General features: G+C 41.4%; 1 protein-coding gene and 1 long non-coding RNA gene across 2 annotated transcripts in view; both read right to left on the reverse strand.

The window, feature by feature from the left end:
• The window catches only part of TPRG1 (tumor protein p63 regulated 1), a 376,146-nt gene that overhangs the window by 180,190 nt on the left and 175,154 nt on the right, over window positions 1-20,802 (reverse strand). The window lies entirely within an intron of this gene.
• On the reverse strand, window positions 102-19,239 carry LOC309629411. The gene is made up of 2 exons (XR_014245065.1): window positions 9,012-19,239; window positions 102-8,705 (listed from the first exon to the last, which is right to left on the reverse strand). It is a non-coding gene; the product is annotated as an uncharacterized lncRNA (long non-coding RNA).

The raw sequence follows: 20,802 nt of genomic DNA on the forward strand, positions 1-20,802 counted from the left end.
CATTTAGTCTCAACAGCTCAGTTCACTGCACACAGATGCCATGGGGGACTGTAAAGTTAGTGAGATGTGGGGGAGTACGACTAACATTTTTTTTTTGAAAAAAAAAAATCCTTCAGCTGATAGAATGCCAAGGAGCATCAGCGCTGATGCTGAAAAGAAAATGCTGCTATATTTGTTTTGCCAGGAAAGGAAAAATAATCATTGTCGCAAGTTGTTAGTCAAATTACGAATACGAGCTCGGCTGGTAATTGTCTGATAATACAAACAGTGATATTAGGGCTATCAGATGCTTCATGCGCTGTTTGACAGCTAACATGTACGTGCTCTCTGAATTTGGAGTTGGTTCACTAATTCCAAAAGTTAAGCAGACAGAAGGGCGCGTAATGGAGGAGAATTTCCCCAGGCTCCTGGCTTCATATCCAGGACTGGATCTGGGTCAGCTTCCTAAAGTGTGGTCAGTATCTCCCCCATGCAGAGGTGGATCTGTGGAATTATAGAAAGAGCACAATATGGGTTTGAGTTGCAGGTCTATCTTTACTTGCTGTGCAACCCCAGGTAAGTCATCTAACCACTCTGGGCATAGGTTTCTCCACTTCTGACATGGGGATGATAATATCCAACCAGGTCCTCTTTCCAAGGATATTTTGAAGATCAGCTGAGAGCTGGTGTGTGAACATACAGTAAACACATGGTGCTCTAAATGTTGGGGCTATAATTTGCCTACTTGGCTGAGTTTCTTTTTGTTCCCATTTTAAGAGCTGAGCTGAAATGATTTCTTGTCCATTGTCTCATGGCTGGAGCAGAATTTTTTTGTCTAGGTACAAGCACTTTTCAGTTAGGATCATCCATCTTCTTTCTTTGAGGAGTCTGGTTACCGGGCACCTCTCACCCAGAGCCTGACTTGACTCCTTTATCACGTGCTTTTCCCATAGGGAAGCTAGAAGGCTTTCATCAGATCTCATCAAGGAAGCAGAATGCCTTTACTCTCTCCACCCTCCTGTACTCCAGACTCCAAGCTGTGGTAGAAACTGTTCTACTCAACAATACATGTTCTCCCCTTAACCGCTAGTTCCCAGAACCCCATTGCAGCTAAGTGTGGCCACGTAGCTAGGTTCTGGCCACAGGAATATGAGCAGGGGTAAAGTCTACAACTTTCTGGCCTTAACTTTAAACTTCTTGCCTCATTCTCTGTTGCCATCCACCAGCTGAGGGGCAAAGACTCAAGGATCTACGGGAGGACAGAGCCACAGATAGAAGGAAATTGGGCCCCTGAATGACTGTCTGGAACATAATTCCCTGCTAACCTGCTCTAGGCTCTGAAGTGAGTGAGAAATGGAAGTCTACTCTCTTCATCCACTGAGGTTCATTGGTTGGTTGTTAAAGTTGGTAGCCTACCATAAAACCCAAGCAATCATCTATTTTATCTCACCATATAAAATGTGCTGTTACCAGAAACACGAGTATCTCATCAAACACACTCCCAACACAGCATGCACATTCACATGTTTCCTCTGCCTCCATCATGCCCCTCAACCCCAACTATATACTTTTCTACTGAGCAAACTCCTACTTCCAGGGTTCAGCTCTGAAGAACCCACTCAGGTGGAGTTAATGACTTTCTTTTCTGGGTTTTCACAGAACTTGTACATGCCCCTTACTGGATTATAGTGGAATTATGGTTGACATACATCTCCCTCCTCTTAAGGCAGAGAAACTGTCTCATTCAAACCCTTAGTGACTGTGTGAGAAAGCATCTTTCTTATTTTGCTTCTGTTTTCTTTCGTCCACTAGCTGTGGGATTGGGGGCCCTGGGGCTATATCTTCAGCTCAAAGATGGAAGAGCGCAGAGGCAAATGTAAATTCCCATTTAACTTTACAAGCTCTCTTCCTACAGCTCAGGAAAAGAAAGATCATATCTCTCTTTCTATGCATCCACCATCCGAGGCCTGCACTTGATACCTACAGAGATGTGAGGAGGGGGAGGGTACTGGCCTGAGAAAAGCCTACAGAATGTGTCATGGGCATGAAGCATGCCCCTATGAATGGAGGCCTCCTCCCTCTCCCTGCTCACCCTGTGCCCCACTGTCACCCCACTGAGACCCCTATTGATCATCCTTCAAAAGGCAAGAGGTAAAACTATGGCCTTTTCACATCGGAGTCCAGCTCAGCCTGTCAATCAGGGATGCTAGGAAGATACAAATGTAGAGTTCTGTCCACAGCAGGATGAGATGCTCGCATCAAACACCGCTTTGTACAACTTAAGGACACCCTGCTGGGTTCCAGCTCTAAGGGAACAAACCATTCTTGTTTTTGTTTTCCAGTGGCTATTGCTCTTGTTCCTTGTTTTGGTTTGTGATCTATTCCCCTTCCCCCGCTTTGGGGTTTTCAAGAGCTGCTTTATTTTCTTACTTTCTTCTATTTGTTACTTTGGGCTTTTCTATTGGCTGCTCTCACATCCATCTGCATTGGCATTAACTATTTTTTTCAGATAACACCTAGGGAATGCTCAGGGATTTTCCAACGGTGGTGAGACACAAGGATGGCTAAATTAGGGTCCTGGATTGGGAATGGGCAGTCCAGCTGAGTTCCAGCTCTATCACCTACCAGGGACAAATCATTTCACCTTCGTCTCCTTGTCTCTAGGAATAAAAATATGAACTCGGTCCCTCTAGACTGTAAGCTCCATCAGGGCAGGGGTCATGTCCATTTTGTTCAAAACTGAACATACCCAGTGCTTGGTATGTTGTAGACCCTCAATAAGGATTGTTCAGTGACTGACTGTCTATTGTAGAGACCAAATAAGGTAATAGACATAAAAAAAACTTTGTAAATCCTGTAGTGGTGTACACAGGAAAGCGTTATTATTGCACAGATGGAGAATGCATGGACTGTCCTCAAATTGAGAGTTACTTAGCTATTTTAAGATATTGAAAGATACTTTGGCAAATATGTTTCAAATATGCATAATATCCTTGGAGTGGCCCAGGGATGCAATTCAAATGGGAGACAGGGCTGAGAGGTAATTGCTGTCCTAACAAAGATGAAGAGAGGAGAAAGCAGCATGTGTTAGAGAGGACTGGAATGTTCCTAAGCAGAAGAGTTACATGTCAGAGGGGAATCTTATGCTCACTTGTTCTAGCAGAACAAGTTTTATTGGCTGGCCAAGGTCACTGAAATCTAGAGTCAGATAAGGATTTTCCCAAGGAGTCATTATTCCTTAATGTGTTTTACATTTATTTATAATCCCACCGAGTCTGAAAAATGACTTACTTGTCAAAACAGACCATCCCAGCTGACATTTGAGCTGGTCGAATCTCTCATTTCATTGATGGGAGGAGAATTAAGAAAATGATGTGTCCAAGGTAACTCAGCTAGGTGTGATATTCAGTGCTAGCCACATTCCGAACACAGCTTTCTGAATCACAAATAGCTGGCAGCACTGATATTGGCCTATAGCAAGAAGGAAGATTAAAACACAGAAAAGACACACAGAAAGAACAAGGGCAAAAGTAGAGCCGCTTCTTGGGTTCCCTATGGCTCTCCATCCCTTGGTTCCAGCTCAGTTTAAGACCTAGTTACTTCCTTGCCCCTGGGTTCTGACACCCTCACATTCTTAAAATAAATTTCTCTTTGTAGCCTGGCTAGCAGAGTTGGGTTTCTGTTCATGGGAACCAGGAGTCTTTACCAACCCAACTACTTGCAAGATGCTCCTTGAGGTTTCATATGTTCCACAGCTCTGGCACAACACCCTGCACAGAGAAGGTGCTCAGTAAATATAAGACCTGATACTGAAGCTTCAGGAATCTTCCCCAATATCCTCTCTCCAGGAGTGGCTCTCCTTTCCCCGAAGTCCCCTCCCATACAGATCTTGTACTGTAATTGCCAATAGACTCATCCCATCTCCCTTTCTCAATGCTCGCCTGTCCCAACATAACCCCCACAGGTTGCCATCTAGACCAGGTAGTAGTGGGGGAGGTGAAGAGGCTGGAGACCACTGTCCTAGAACTGTAAGCTTGTGTATTACATGACGTTCATCAAGCATCCACCGTAAGTTACTCAATGAATGTCAAAGGAAGTGAAAGAGAACAGAATCACCATTCCAGACTTGTGACAAAGAAATGAATAAAATATAGTTCCCAGCCCTTAAGGAGCTTAGAATTTGTTGGGAGATACAAACAAACACAACTAGAATATAACTTAAACATCATAAGAGACACAAGTACAGAGTCCTCTGAGAGCTCAGACATCATTCTGGGACGTGGGATCAAAGAAGGCTTCAGAGAGTAGGAGACATTTGAACTGGGCCGTGAAATATGCACAGGACTTCCCCAGATGGCCAGAGTCAGAGAGAAGGGCATTCTAAGCAGAGGAAATAACAAGTGCAGTGACAAAGAGGGCTGGACACATGTGCCAATGATGGGGGGCTACAATTCATCTGGAATGGCTAAACTAGTATTTTCCAGGAGATGCTCTGGAAGAAAAATATTCTATGGCCAATAAGTATGGGAAATGCATCCTGTATTCCCATTTAGAAATTTAAAATGCCTATTTGCTGATCAAAGGCTCTGAGAAATAAGTTTGGAGGCTATGTAGCTAGTCCAGGGAAATATGGCACAGGGCCTGAAGAGGGGCAGTGGAAGTGAGGACAAAAGGGCATGTATGTGAGAGAGATTTCAGAGGATGCATAATCAAGACTTACCAAATGCAGAAGAGGAAGGGATTTAAGAGGACCAAGTTTTAGCTTGTTGGACTGAATGGGTGGCAGTGCAATTTGAGAAGAGAAGTATTTGAGGAAGATAGCCCAGGTTTTGCTTCAGTCTTGTTGAATGTGAGCTGACAATGGGGCAACCATGTGAAGATGTTAACAGAGAGCTGACAATACAGGTCTAGGTTCCAGAAGTGCTGCTGTAGTTCAAGAAGATGCTGGACAACCATTATAACCATTATGGAAAAGATCAAGCGCTGGACAGGGCATTGGATTGGATAAGCTCCAAGGTCCCTTCTGGCCCAGAACTAGTATGATTTTATGGCCAGAGGGGCCCACACTGAGGAATGTAGATGGTCCAGCCTCTGCTTGCTGATCACGTCCAAGTGCATAACCTCTTGCAGCTGGTCATGGAAGTAATGACTGCAGAGGAGTTTGACATCTGCACCCATCCCAATGAATGGAAGTGGTTTTAAAAGAAATGTCTTTTACTAGTAAAACTTTGTAATGACCCTGTAAAATGGTTCCATTTCTTATGGCCTGACCTCACTGGGAAGAAACAATGGAAATACAGGATATTCAAGAACCATCATGGAAATTGAGTGTGTTCCTTTCAGTGTATTTCATTGACCCTTCCTAGGTATCCATGCAGCCTGGGAGAGTGGAGACAGCACTGGGCTGAAAGTCAGGTAGCCGAGGTCCTGACTATATCATTAAACCACTTTACATCCTTCGGAAAATTACCTACCTTCTATGTGTCTCTATGCTTCAATTTACACATCTGTAAAATATGTTAAAATAATGTTACCCTCACTGCTTATTCCTAAGGTTGTCAGGAGGGTTCAATGAGATGGGTTTGTATTGTGAAAGATAACATTAACAGTGGAGACCGCCTGTTCTAAATATACATCTTAAACTAGTGGAGCCTCACGGGGCCCTAGACACTGAATCACAGAACAGGCTCATTTTGCAGATGGGAAATCAAGTCCCAGGGAGGGCAGGTGATTTACCCAAGATCAGACAGGCAGCAGAGCAAACCCAGCATATAGGTATGTGTTCTTCCTTCCAAGCACCACTGCCTTCCAAAGACCAAGAACTGGGACCATGGCTGGAAAGAAACCACAGGCTGGAAAAAAAATGTGGTTGAGTAGCCAACCGATAGTATTCAGAACCCCAACCAGCAAATCAAGACTTCAGTGTGAGTAGGCCAGTTAAAAACTATTTACCCCATATTTCTACAAACTGAGCAATCTTCCTTTGTTTGTGTCAAGCTGAGTTGGCCACAGCTGAGTCTCCCTGACCCCTCAGCTCAATGACTTCAACATACACTAACACATTCTATGATGATGAGAATTTTTATATTGATATCTTCACTGACTAGAAGTTTAGACATATGAACTTCACCCTCTCTTGTAGATCTTCTCCTCTCTAACCCCAGAGGGAATGTTCTAGGTGGGGAGCAATGAGCTGTCCTCTGACACCAAATGTGTGTGGGATGGTTTCCTACACCAACCAATTGTCCAGCTATCTAACGCTAATGACTCAGGATTAAGGTGGACCCCACGGGTTAAGAGCTCATTTCCACAAGACTGTCCCCACTTCAGATGCCAGTTTTACCATGTATACTTCTGACCAAAGAGTTATCAATTCAGGGGGTTCCCACAAGCCTCTCCTCACGTTTGATAATTTGTCACAGTAACTCACAGGACTCAAGAAAACACTATTTACTATCACAGATTTATTATAAAGGACACAGGTCAGGAATAGCCAAATGGAAGAGACACATAGGGCAACACATGGGGGAAGGAGCATGGAGCTTTTCTGAGTATGCTACCCTGCCAGTACCTCAATGTGTTCACCAACCTGGAAGCTCACCAAACCCCATTGTTTACGGGCTTTTATGGAGGTTTCCTTACGTTGGCATGATTGATTAAATCCTTGGCCATTGGTGTTTAATTCAAGCTCCAGCACCTCTTCCCATTCCAGAGGCTGGGAGATAGGGCTGAAAGTACCAACCTCTAATAATATCTTGTTCTCTTTCTGGCAACCAGCACCAATCCTGAAGCTATCTAGGGACCACCAAACACCAGTCATCTCATTGAAAAAAAAAAAAAAGACATTCTTATCACCCAGGAAATTCCAAGGGATTTAGGAGCTCTGTGTCAGAAGATCAAAAGATGCTCTTATTACTTCTATCACTCAAGAAATTAAAAGGGTTTGAGGACTTCTATGCCAAGAACCAGGGACAAAAACTGAGTAGTGTATATTTCTTATTATGCCACAGTGGTCACACTTTATTTAGGCAGTGTCTCCTAACTGACCCTCCTGGATCTGACTTCTCTTTCATCTTTTCTCCCCACAGTTGGCATTGTTATCTTCCCATAGTGTCACACTTCTCCCCTCCCCAACTCCACAGAATACAGGGCAAGACCCAAAACTTCATGTTGGCATTCAAAGGCCTTTTGGATCTGGTCGCAATCTGTCTTTCAAGACTTATTTCTTCTACTCCCTTACTTGTACCCCACATGCCAAACTAAACCTGGACTCTTCACTGAATCCTGAATACACACAGGCCTTCCTTCACACTAATCTCACACTCTGGTAGGCCATCGTCAAGGTCCACCTCTGTTTCCTTTGCACCTTCATAGTCTCATGTTTTTCCTGTTTTCAGCACACATTTTCTTTCATAATATCGTGATGTGTGTACTTGTCCCACTTCCTCATTAGATGGTCCTCATGTCCATCCCCCACTGCACTCAGCTCAGTGACTGAAAACCAAGTCTTAGCCAGAAAATAACACATTATTTGAGAGAAAAAAAGATACACACACTGCACCAGAACTTAAGACCACCATACTCAAAAACAAAAGCAAAAACAAAAACAAAACACCATTGGCTAAAGATGAAAGCAGTTCCATGCAGCTTCAAATCAGAGCTGATTAGTTGGTTCTCCAGACAAGCACTTGGAAAAACCGTTTTACCTGTTCCCCCTCTTGTCTGTTCAGTTGCCTAAGTTGCTTTGAAGTCTGTAAAATGGCCAATACCTCCAATCAGAGCGGCATTTCCTTTCCAGACAGGAAGACTGCTAAGGAGAGAAGCCACGCTAGTTTTTGAGGTCTGAGCTGCTGCGGTGACTCACCCAGTAAAGCCAGAGGCTGTCTATTTTGATCTTTCTATGTTCAGAGTCTATTTACAGTTGTAATTTTCTTTCTTTCTCTTTCTCCCTTCCCGCCTATGGTGACTTATTGGACTGGTCACACACATTTGACAAACGGAACCTGTATGAGGAGAGAGTGAGCAGAATGGAACAGGCTTTCAGCTAAAACCCAGGAAGGAATGAATGCTTGTGTTTACAGCTCTGATGATAGTGTTCTGGTAATGGCTTGGCCTTTTTCTCCTTGACTGAATATTCCCCTGGGCCTGCCAGTCTGGGATCCTGTTATTTAATGAGGACATTGGAGCACAACCTCAAGATGTATGCAAAAATGACCTTTTTTTCGGGCTCATTCCAAATGCAAAGAAAAGTAGAGCCCCAATTAGACAGGGTGCTTCTGGAATACAGCTTTGGAATCCCCTCTTTTCCCCAGAAGCTCAGAAGCTTGGAATCACACCCTCTCAGAGCCAGAGAGAACCACAGAGATGATCCGGTTACCCGTTTTCATTCTGTGGATGGTGAAACCCAGGACCAGAGAAAAAAAGCAGGTCGTCATAAATCATCACCGGGCAGGCACAATCACAACAGACTCAGGCTTGGGGCCTAAGTCTCCACGTTGTAGTCAGTGTACTTTTGAGTGGGTCAAGATAGAAATTAATAGCTGGCTAAATGGTGGCTTACAGAAAGGAAAAGCTTCTCTTAATTTCCCCTGTGTGATACCGTGGCAGCATTATGTTCTCCTTTATCTGTGCTCACAGTGAGAGACTAGCAGCACGAGCAAAGGAATTAGCCTCTAACTATAAACTCAGTGTCACACTTTTAGCTTCAAAAGCCAATGGGGGCTTCCCTGGTGGCGCAGTGGTTGAGAATCTGCCTGCTAATGCAGGGGACACGGGTTCGAGCCCTGGTCTGGGAAGATCCCACATGCCGCGGAGCAACTGGGCCTGTGAGCCACAACTACTGAGCCTGCACGTCTGGAGCTTGTGCTCCGCAACAAGAGAAGCCGCGATAGTGAGAGGCCCGCGCACCGCGATGAAGAGTGGCCCCCGCTTGCTGCAACTAGAGAAAGCCCTAGCACAGAAACAAAGACCCAACACAGCCAAAAATAAATAAATAAATTTATTTTTAAAAAAAAAAGCCAATGGAATATTACTCAGCTATAAAAAGAAACGAAATTGAGTTATTTGTAGTGAGGTGGATGGAGTTAGAGTCTGTCATACAGAGTGAAGTAAGTCAGAAAGAGAAAAACAAATACAGTATGCTAACACATATATATAGAATCTAAGGAAAAAAAAAAAAAAGTCATGAAGAACCTAGTGGCAAGACGGGAATAAAGACACAGACCTACTAGAGAATGGACTTGAGGATATGGGGAGGGGGAAGGGTAAGCTGGGATGAAGTGAGAGAGTGGCATGGACATGCATACACTACCAAATGTAAAATCAATAGCTAGTGGGAAGCAGCCGCATAGCACAGGGAGATCAGCTCTGTGCTTTGTGATCACCTAGAGGGGTGGGATAGGGAGGGTGGGAGGGAGGGAGATGCAAGAGGGACGAGATATGGGAACATATGTATATGTATAACTGATTCACTTTGTTATAAAGCAGAAACTAACACACCATTGTAAAACAATTATACTCCAATAAAGATGTTAAAAAAAAAAAAAAAAAGCCAATATAGGATTAGCATAAGAGTCAGTGGTGTTGAGTCTTAACTAGGACGAACTCTGAGGTCCCAGAGCCGCCTCATTCACTCTACATCTGCATTTTAGCTTCACCTGCAAAATGGGGAGGGAATTCGTTTACTGACTGTGAGCTTTCTTATAAAGTTTAAATGAGAAAACATGGTCAGAAGGTTCTTGGCAATATAAAGCTCTGTTCTCCTCGTGGAAAGGATTTTATTATGTTGTTAGACTTCTACTTATAGGGTCTTATTTTCTTCAACTTGGTGATTTCATAGTCTCCTATCAAAGGAGACCCCTTAATTCTAAATGAGAGATTTTAAAGATTATTTTTTGCTACAAATGTTTCACATGCTCATTGTAGACTACCTGGAAATCCAGAAACATATTTTTAAAAAAGAAATCAACCATCTCATTACTCAGCTATAACCACATGCTTACACTAGGACTAAATTATGATAATTTTGCCCTTTTTGTGAGCTTTTTTCCAAGGTCATTAAATATATGTATATAATATATATCTGCATACTATTCCATCAGAATGCATCATAATATATTTAAATGGCAATCATTTTTTAATATTTAAGTAGTTTATCAGTGATTTCCTTAACATAAGTTTAAAGACCACATGCAACCCAAGTTGGAATTTCTCTGAGCCGTCCTATAAATAGGGTGACCCTATGTTCTCTGGTCCAAAACAGGGCATTTTTTTAGAGTAGAAAGTCAAACTATTGATAATTATGCGGTGACAAAAAGCATAAATCTGAACTGTTTTGGGCAAAGTGGGACATATGGCTACTCTACGTACAGTCATAAAGAATTTTAGAAATATCACTGTCCCCAGGCAACATTGCATAAGGTAAAAAATACACACTCTAGAATCAGAGCATTTGGGTCCAAGATTGGGATCCACCATTGTTAGCAAAAATAACAGAATAGCACTGGACTTCAGTTTCTTCATTTTAAAATACAGGCTACTACCTGAATCTCAAACTTACCTGCATTTGAGTAAGAATGTAAATGAAGGCCTGTTGTAGCTGGAATAAGCTCAACAGTTGGGAAGATTTTTTTTTTTTTTTTTAATGGTATTAGTGCAATGGAGCTGGGTTCTCCTCACATCAGCATTCTTCATGAGGTGTTCTAAACAATTCACATTCTGCCTGAATATGCAAATGATTCCTCCAACAGGAGATAGGATAGTAAACCACTGACCCACACAAGGAGAAGCTACATTTGCCCCTAGATGGATCTCATTACACTGCACATAAAAGGACAATTAGTGTTCTCTTTAAAGCTGTCCTTTAGCTTTATTGACTGCTGGTTAAAATAATAGGCTACAGTTTAGAAATCGTTTGACCATGCCAGTCCTTTATCCTCTGATGATATTTGGGTCACTGGGATTATACTTATATGGTCTGTTTCAGTCCCCTGTTAAGAAAGAAAGCACCAAGAACAGAAGTTTAACTTTTCCAAGGAATTTCCAATTTCCTAATGAGGAACAATGCTTGAATTCTCTGAAGCCTCATAGTTTCTCTCAGGCAGAAAAGGAATTGTGGGTCTCAAAGGCAGTCAAATGGTTATCTTTTAGTTGGGTTCTTCTCTCTGACTTAAGAGAGACTATGGTGCTTATAACTCTATGAACGAAGGCATCCAAGATCTGCACATACATCATCATCTGGCTGGGGTTGCTTTACACTACACAGAGCAGACCTTGCAGTGAGAGCTTGATAACTACCTTATGGATATACCTGTCCTTGCCATAACCACCAAAGCAGTCATTTATCAGTTCAGTATTCAACTGAAAAGCTTCATTATCACTTTAATAGAGTGCCTTAAGTATTCACCTCTATCAGCCTCCTTGAGATATGTGTACATTTTTCTTTTCTTCACAGTGCTTCACCCAATGCCTTGTATAGAAATAAGTGTTTGATCAATACTTGTGAAGTGAACAAAATAATTCCCATCCCCTTTCCAAGGCACACTTGAAACAACCATACCTTTACAGTAACCCAAACTCTTTTACTTTCTCTTTCACCTGTGCTTTAGTGACAGGAGTAATAAACTCGGAATTACAATAACTGAGTTTAAATGAGAGTGAAGCTACAACTCTTTCCTACAGAAGAATTTCAATTAATAAATGTAGAAGGAACAAGAAAAATAGAAAATGGCCAGAATACCACAATAATCGTGCAGTAAGCAAGATCCACCAATAGATGCTAAATTAGTTGGTGAAAGTTTAAATAGAAACATGGTATTTATATCTCCTCAAGGTATGTCCTCTCAAAATATTTAGTAATCACAAAGGAAAAAAAAAATAGTAAATTTACAGTGGAGAAACCCAGCAGATGTCTTTTTTTACCAAGTGATCAAGGTTAATGTTTCCAGTAGTACCTATCAACGTAATCTGATATGCCTTGAGAAAAATACATCCCCTCTGCATTATCCTTCCCAATACCTTCAGTATAATCACAAAAAAACATGGTAAGCCAGAATTGAAGGTTATTCTACAAACTAACTCATCAGTACTCTTCAAAAGTGTTAAGATCATGAAAGACAAGGAAAAACTGTGAGGCATGGTTCCAGATGGCAGCAGATGACGAAGGAGATGTGGCAATGATAGTAGTGTGGGAATCAGAATTGGATCCTGGGAAAGAAAAAGGATATTAGTGGAAAAATTGGTGAAATCTGAATAAAGTCTGTACTTCAGTGAATAATACTGTACCAAGGTTAACGTCTTAGTTTTGATTATTGTTCTATGGTTATACAAGGCATTAATGTTAGGGGGAGTTGGGTGAAGGGTAAACATAAATGCTCTGTACTATTTTTGCAACTTTTTGGTAAGCCTGAAATCATCTCAAAATACAAGTTTAAAAAAATAACTGAACTTGAGTGCTAACACTGCCACCATCCGTGTCATGTCCTTGGGTAAGTCGCCTAACCTCTGGGACCCTCACCTTTCACCATCTCTAAAGTTAGGAGACCTGTCCTCATATTTGTTAATGTGAGGTCAAAATGAGATAAGGGAACTAAGGGCACTTTTTAAATTATAAACTCTTTCTTTATAAAGGTATTTTTATTATCATTTACCCCCCTCATGGCGGTTGACAGAGATGGAAGCTAGCCTGCCTCTGTGTTCTCCCCTCCTGTGTGTGATTTCCGCCACGGGTTGCTGCATCATTTCTCCATCATTGCTCCTCCCTCCTCCCTCCCTCACCTTTCTTGGAGTGGCTTGGGGATTTTAGGCTTCCTGTTTTATCTCGTGTGTGTGGTGCCTCATCCACCTAGGGTTGCCAGATAAAATACAGGATGCCCACTTAAATTTGAATTTCAGATAAATAATAGATTTTAGTATAAATATGTCCCACGTGATAACTGAGATACACTTTAAAACCGTATGTTTGTTTATCTGGAATTCAAATTTAACTGGGTGTCCTGTATTTTCATTTACCAAATCTGGCAATGGTACCTCCACCCAACTTCCAATACTCTGTCCCTTTCTTTAAGACAGCCCTTCCTTCCCTCATTCAGTCTCTCTATACAGTGCTGATGATCTCGGCCCTGAGCGTCCTCTAGCGCAAGGATTCCACCTGTGCACGATGGCGGTCCTTGCTCCAGGAATAACCCACGAAGGTTAGTCAATAACAGGATGCGACTCTGGCAAAGTGAGTTCACAGGGAATGTGTGACATAGAGGAATCTCTTCTCTCTGACTTGTGATTGTACACAATTTATTTTTAAATTGTTAGGGTATTTTTATGATCCACCACTCACAACAGCCCAATGATAGTCTTATGCACATTTTTAAGCCACAAGGAAAAATCGGAACAACCAACAGCCCAGATGATAGACCACCTCTTGAGACCTGTGGTCTGGTTTTGGGGAGGGAATGAGAAAAAGAGGGAGCATTGAGCACAACACTTTCACATACATCACCTAGTCACATGGGGAAGTAAGCCTGTTCTCTCTTTCCTGAGTAACTGAGGCTGAGGGAAGACGAAGAACTCAGACTCTCTTAAACTTATAAGGACATGACCATCTTTTTGCTTTAGGTCTTTCATTGTGTACATTTCTTATTCTTCCATAGCATCTGGTCATCAAGGTTCTGCTCAAGGGCCACCTCTTTTTGTGAGTTTTCACCCCTGATTCTCCAGAACAGGTATGGTTTGTTTTTTTTCTGACTTTCCACATTACTTTGAAAAGAACTAAGACCTTTACCTGGGATCGTAGTCACACGTGTCCACATTTGATCTCGTTTTTTGGCTTTGAGGGCAAAGACTGTGTTATGTGCATGTCAAGATTCCCTACAGGGCCTCCAAGCAAAGGTGAGACTTTCTAAATTGGGGATCGAGAGGCCAAGTCCAGGTTCAGATTAACCACGAACTTGGCCCATTGGTAACAGTACATACTGTTACAGGTACAATTTCAACGTTGGTAAATAGTGTCTGTTTATTCACATATATAATTGCCTAGATGATTTCTAAGATCCTTCCATGTCTGACATCCCACACTCCGGGACCCTGATGTCTGATGGAGCAGGCATCTGAGTAATGGTCTTGCGCTGCCTGGCTACTGAAAACAACTTCCCGTATCACAATCTTCCCTTTTGGTTGAGACTCCCACATTCCTTCTCGCCACCTTGGAGGTGTATCAGAAATATTAAAAGCAAGGATCTTCTGTAGGGGATGCCCCAGGCTCCAAGCATGCCATTGAGCGAGCAGTAGCCTTTCCGTGAATCAACAGCATTAAATCTCCGCTGTCTTTTCCCCAAGGTCATCTTCAGGAACGATGTTTGCTGCCTCAAAGGGAAGATGCAGTTTAATTGTAACCAGCAGTGGTCACAGGCTCTAAGTTTATATGTTGCTTTACAGAATATTCCTGCTAGATTTAAGTAGAGTAACTTAAATTACATTTCATCTTTCCGGGCCTTAGGTTACCAATTGTTCCACAATGGAAACCATGTGAAAAAGAGATGCTCTTCTTTCCTCACAGTATTAGGTAGAAATCAAATAAGGTATAACTAGCAACCACTTAGAAAGTGCACATCACAAGGCAGGTACTGGGCACTTCACATGTATCATTTAATCCTTCTAACGCCCCTGTAAATTTGGTATCACAATTCTCATTTGAACAATGAGGAAATCCATGCTCAGTAAGTTTAAGCAAATTGTGCAAGGTCACAAAGCTAGGAAATCATTGGAATGGGATACAGATGCATTGTTGCCCCACAAACCCATGCTCTTAACCTCATGCTCCCCACTTCTTACGTGAAAATGCTTTAAAATCAGAAGGCATCACGCACATGAAGGAATTGTCACTTAATCCTCACAACACACCAGGGGATGGTAAAGCAGATATTTTTATCCCCACTTTATAAATAAACATAGATCGGACCTATTTTTGTCCAGCTAGCAAGTTGTAAAACTAGGAGCCAAACTCATTGCCTGGTTCCGTGACCAGATTCCCTCAACTAAAGAAAGAGGTATATAGTTCCCTGTGCTATACAGTAGGACCTTGTTGTTTATCCATTCTATATATGATAGTTTGCATCTGTGCATAACTGAATCATTTTGCTGTACAGCAGAAACTAACACAACATTGTAGATCAACTATACTTTAATAAATAATTTTTATGTAAAAAAAGAATAAAAGGTATTGCAAAAAAAAAAAAGAAAAAGAGAACGGTATAACCTTCAAGCTCTGTCTGAAAGTAGAATGGTATATATTTTTAATACTAGAAGAAGGTCATGCCACCTAACAAGAGCATGGCTCTCCCCTCCATGTGTCTTCTGAGTCAAATTGACTTATTTCATCTGGAACAAGGAATTTTCCCGATGTCAGCACCTCATACCTCGAAATGGGCTTTTCTGTCTCATGTATCGTCCCCCAAACCTAAACTGCCAGCAAAGTCCTGCTTCCAGAATTGTTATTATCTATAATGACGCTCTAAACTTAGGCAAAGAGCCGACCTCTGTTCCAGGCATCAGCAGTGCTCGTTGTGCTGGCAGGGAGAAATCCACCTTGCACTTTGTCAGGAAAGTTAATCTGATATGAGACAATAAAGAAGGAAAGCCATGAGGGCGATGTTCCCGCAGAAGCACTTTGCCGATTGTGAAAGACATTTTAAAAATAAAACAAAATATAACAACAACTAAAAAACAGAAGCTCCATTTTCTGAGCAGATAATGAAATCTCTCACTGAAAAAAAAATGTAAAATCTGCCATGAAGAATCTTGCAAAAGAAGAAGATGGTCTGCTCAGAGGTCTGAGGTCCTGGAGCTGCCAGGATCCTAACGTGGGGCTGGAAGGTACTGCTTCCTTTGTGCCTGTGACTAAGAAGACACATGAATAGGGAGACCAAAGAAGCATTAAGTGGGAGAGAAGTTGTTTACATGAAGCTGTAGCTTTTCATTTCTTTGCCAATCCCCTACGTCTGTGGACCTCAAAAAGCAGGAGAAGCAGGGAGGAATTAATCAACTATAAACAAAAAACCCTGGAAAATATGATATGGTCTGGCAGGCCCAGGGCTCAACAAATAATAAGCACCTTCATTTATGTAACACTTTATAGTTCACGGTACACTTCCAGTTAGATTATTTCTTTTGATCCTCAAAAACAATAAGGGAAGTCAGCTGGGATTAGAATCCCCATTTCATATGGGAGAAAACTGAAACCCAGAGAAGGAACGAAATTTGGCCAAGGTTACACAGCCAGTTTGTAACAGAACAAGAATTTGGACCACTTTCTCTGACTCTAGAATACAGGTTTCCCCCCACTATGCAACATGATTATCATAAAGTAAATGCTGAAAACAATAACACTTATGGTTTGAGTATAAGCACACTTCTCCATGTAGCTGCATAGAAATTAATTAAGTGAATAAAATCTACCTTTATCATCCAAGATTAGAAAACAGAAAGTATAAGCGAGCACTTAGTGCAGGCAGGTACCTAAAAGATCACCTATGAAACCGAGTCAGAGTGAATCACTTAGGATCTCATTGCAAGATCTATTGTTGCTTTGGTAGAAAGTTTATTTCACTTTCAAGATAACAAACTAAATGTCACGATTTCTTTAACGTGGGTCTTCTATACAAAGATAGGTCTAGTCACTGCAACGGTTCACCCATTCAGCAAATATTTATCTTGCTCCGAGCCAGTTGCTAACCTTCCCAAATTGAATGCAAAAATACTTTAGTAGGTAGGTTTCATGGAGGAAGAACTAAGAATCACTATTTTTAGCAATGACTACAAAATAACAAATATTTATTTAAGATAAATATTTTCCTCACGTGTGAAATGTGGAGGACATTGACTCGTGCTTCCAGGAGTTAACGAAGGCAACTTATATTGTTTGTCCGTATTTTTTGTATAAAGTCCTTTGGTCTAAAAAACTCATAAGAAATATGTCCATACAAAGCAAGAAAAAGAGGAAGTCTTCAATTGAGGGGAGGAGGTGGCTGGGATGGCACAAGAGTAATCCAAGCCCTCCTGGTCAGCCTGTCTCCAGCCTTCTCCTGACAGAGCCCCATTAGGGAACCGCTGCTTTATTCCCTGTACAAGAGAGCCCTCAGGCCCCTCTGAGCCCCCAGTGCACGTTGCAACTGCCTCTCTTCTAAGCCACCGCGTTTTACTGTCATAAGGAGTTTTCCTGCCTGACCTCCCCCCCACCCCACCAGACTGAGCACCCCTTGAGGACAGGCCCCATGTCTTATTTCACGTCCCCACTCCAGAGCCTTCCCCGTACCGTCTCCCACACTCTGGAATCCGTTAATTAATGCGTCCTGAATAAAAGTCTGAATTAGTGAGTGAGCGAATGAACAATAAGTATCTTTAAGGAGGAAGGCAATATTCTTGAAAGATCTGATCAGAACAAATACAATTAGGGAAAGACAATATTCTGTGGCATCACTCTAACGCGTTTTGAAACCTAACTTATCATAGGGTAACATCCCTATTTTGTAAATGGAGGAGACACCAGCCTCGATGGACCTGCCAAGACCAGCAAGTCAGGGTCTGGGCGAGAGGACCCCAGGAGAATAGTTCTCAGGCACACTCTTAGTCCTTAAGGAGAATGGCTGCTGTCAAGTTAATCAGCCAAATCCTCCTGATTACCAGAGGTCAAGAGCACAGGCAGCAAACCATTTCTCTGCTGGCTTAGGCCAAGGAAAGCCTTGATAGCGTGCCAGGAAATACAATGAATGTTTTACCTTACAAATGCTGAGGAGACAACATGTTCCTTTTAGCATTAATTGCTTAATTCAAGAGAAGCCATTTAGAATCTGAGCCTGGTCTTTTTCCTTGATGAGTAATTTCAGGCCGCCTACCAAAGCTTTTGTTTGTTGGGAGGAGAGAGGAAGAGAAAGCATTTTGTTAAGGTATTTTAATTTTCATATTTAATGAAACAGACTGGGTAGCAGGTTCCTTTGATTTTATTTTTCTGTTCTCTGAATACCTTCTTGTGTATTACATATTCTGCTGGAGTTTCCTGCAAGAACTTTTCAATAGTTCATGAGTTAAGGCTGTCAAACGTTACCCACTGAATCAAATACATTTCTTGCACAAATATTTGATTGTTATTATAATTGTTACAGACCAATCATAAAAAGCTGGAGAGAAAGGGAACATGTACTGATGTTGCCCCATATTCTCTTGAGCACATAAACTTATATAACTCTCGGAAGCCCTCTTTTTATTGCTGCATCTAAAAGGCTTTGCATTCTTTACAGAATAATTTTTGAAGGGGTTATTTCTCCTTATTAAAAGAGAATTAATCAATCAATCAGATATTTCATTTGTTTTAGTTAATTAACAAAAACATTGAGAAAAACACCACTGGATTAGTGTCAGGAGGCAAGCTGGCTCATTTCAGCTATTATTTATTTTAGTGCTTTCTCTCTCTTTCTCCTCCATGAAAGGAGGGCAGAGACTTTGCCTGTTTCATTCGTAATTATAACAAAACAAGAACAGTGCCTGGACCACAAATGGGGCTCAATCAATATTTGTGGAATAAATGAATAAGATAATTCAACAATTTGACTTGCTTTTTCTGGGCCTCAATTTCCTTGTTTGTGAAAAACCAAAAGGATTGATAATGTCTGTGTTTTCCAGCTTACATAGTTATTGTAAGGATCCAAAGAGATAAATAATGGCTTTGTGAAACTGTTGAGTTATGCACATAATTAAAGGAGCAGCAGCATTAGTAATAACAGAGGGTCTGTACCTAATCAGCTCCTGTGACCTTGGCCTAAACATTCCCATTCTCTAGGCTTTCGTTTCCTCATCTATAAACAGACAGGCTTGGACCTGATGATCCCTAAATTTCTTTCCAGCCCAAACCAAGATCTTTAAACCAGTCAGCAAATACATAGTTAGTCCCCACTCTATGCAAAATACTCTTCTAGGAAAAAAACACCAAGGAATAATGGAAGAGATTTCAAAGAAAAACAAAAACAATAACTTTTCTAAAATACTTCTTCCTGGTTAGTTTTTGAAATATAAAAGCAGCCATTAAGCGAAGAACATGGGAAGATGTGAAAAGCAGATTTCACAAGAAAAAAAGTCATTTGGGGAAATCAGAAATTTAGTTAGCTGCTGGTACATATCTTGTGGAGATCATTCTGACCTTCCAAACTGCTTGTGCAACAAACTTGGATTTGTGTTGGCTTTTAACATCTACCTAAGGAGAACTATCTTTAAAAAGAGCAAGAGGGCTTCCCTGGTGGCGCAGTGGTTGAGAGTCTGCCTGCCAATGCAGAGGATACGGGTTCGAGCCCTGGTCTGGGAAGATCCCACATGCCGCGGAGCAACTGGGCCCGTGAGCCACAATTACTGAGCCTGCGCGTCTGGAGCCTGTGCTCTGCAACAAGAGAGGCCACGATAATGAGAGGCCCGCGCACCGCGATGAAGAATGGCCTCCACTTGCCGCAACTAGAGAAAGCCCTCACACAGAAACGAAGACCCAACACAGCCATAAAAATAAATAAATAAATAAACCCAAAGTTAAAAAAAAAAAAAAAAGAGCAAGAGTATGCTGCATAAAAATGTTCAGGAAAATGTAGATTTGGGGGGAGGGGGAGCCAAGGAGAAAGCAGCGCAAATATGCTATTATGATTTAAACAATCTACTTCCTTTGAGTGTGTGGACAACTCAAGGCCATTCCAGCACAGATAGAATAAGCATCTTCACAGCTCTCTGGGGAATTCATTGAACCAAGGAGTCAGAAAAATTCCTCCAGAATTCAGCTGAACCGTGAAGGAACCAACCCATCAACAAATGTAGGTGTTATATCCATAGATTCTACAGGAAATTAAACCTATAAGACCACAAGTATATACACAAAATACCCTCCGTGATATTTATAAGATCATTCATGATATAAAGCTAAATACTCTTCTAACATAGCATGTCCAAAATTAATTTCATACTTTTAATTCTCAGACCTACTCATTTCAATTCACCATTTCACCTACACAAACCAAAAAACACAAAAGTTTTTCTTGATTTCTGCTCCCTCACCTTCTATGCCCAATGATTTATCAAGCCTTATTTTTATAAATGATCCTCACAAAATCCAAAGAAGGGCACGGGAATACCTCTAAGTGGAGGAGTGTATTTGTCAGAGTTCGCCAGGCTATGCCTCAGTAACAAATAATCCCCGGAATACCAGTGGCTTAACACAGCAAACATTTACTTCTTGCTCATGATACAGTTTGACGTAGGTTATCTCTACTCAGTGGTTCTCCTAGGCCATGATTCAAGGATTCAGTTGCTTCTGCTTTTTAACTACAAAAAGTATATTGTAGAAAGGGAGACAATATATGAGATATTTTCACAGGCCAAGTTTAGAAATGGTTTACATCTCTTCTGCTCACATTCCATTGGTTAAAACTCAGTCACACAATCCTAATCTAATCCTTAATCTTAATCAGTCACTCAGTCTTAATCTAACTTCATGGAGGCTGCTGAGAGATGTAGCCTTCTAATGTATCCAGGAAAAGGAAGTCATGCAGTGAACTCAGAGCCACAAGGACTGATACTTAAATTAGATTATCTTATCCTATTAAAAGAAATTTATCAGGCACTAAGATTCACAAACACACAGGGTTCTCTACCTAACTGACAAAATCCACTCCTAATTAAACTGTTCCTACAATTCTTGTGGTTTTATCCCCTAAGAAAATTAAAATATACAGATCTGTGTCTTTATTGTCACTTATCTCATTCTGAGATAAAAGACTTCTGCACATACAGCTCTGCACAATTTAA

Source organism: Balaenoptera borealis, assembly GCF_965194805.1.
Source record: "Balaenoptera borealis genome assembly, chromosome: 5".
NCBI classification, from domain to species: domain Eukaryota; kingdom Metazoa; phylum Chordata; class Mammalia; order Artiodactyla; family Balaenopteridae; genus Balaenoptera; species Balaenoptera borealis.